The following is a 783-nucleotide window of genomic DNA, read 5'->3' as shown; positions in this document are numbered from 1 at the left end:
TTTGTTTTCTCTTCATGAATGCCATTTTTATTATACTAGTGGGTTTTGATTTTTCTTGTGTTTTTATGGCAGTGGTAGTTATTTTTCGGGAACCAAACGCAGTACTCCTTTGAGAATTTGTTGTAAGGGAGGTCGTGTGGTGGTGAACTCCCGCAGTTTTTGTTTGTCTGAGAAATATACTATTTGCCCTTCATTTCGGAAGGATAGCCTTGCAGGGTAGAGTATTCTTGGCTGACAATCTCTAGCTTTTAGTATTTTGAATATATCATACAATTCCTTTCTGGCTTTTAGGGTTTGAGCTGAAAAGTCTGATGTTAGCCTGATTGGAGCTCCCTTATAGGTGATTTGACGCTTCTCTCTTGCAGCTCTTAAGATTCTCAGTTTGTCTTTGAGTTTTGCTAATTTGACTATAACATGTCTTGGAGAAGACCTTTTTGGGTTGAATACATTTGGAGATCATTGAGCTTGCTGGATGTGAAGATCTTTGATTTTTCCTATACCTGGGAAGTTTTCTTCCACTATTTTCTTGAATATGTTTTCAATGCAATCTCCTTTTTCCTCCCCTTCTGGGATGCCCATGACTCGGATATTTGAGCGCTTAAGGTTGTCTGATATCTCTCTCAGATTTTCTTCAATGCCTTTGATCCTTTTTTCTTTTTTTTTGTCTGCTTGTGTTATTTCAAACAGCTCATCTTCAAGTTCAGAGGTTCTCTCCTCAACTTCGACAAGCCTGCTGGTTAAACTCTCCGTTGTGTTTTTTATTTCGCTGAATAGCTTCATCAT

Source organism: Galeopterus variegatus, unplaced genomic scaffold (assembly GCF_000696425.1).
Source record: "Galeopterus variegatus unplaced genomic scaffold, G_variegatus-3.0.2 Scaffold2421, whole genome shotgun sequence".
Lineage (NCBI taxonomy): Eukaryota > Metazoa > Chordata > Mammalia > Dermoptera > Cynocephalidae > Galeopterus > Galeopterus variegatus.
This window is presented reverse-complemented; position numbering follows the sequence as displayed.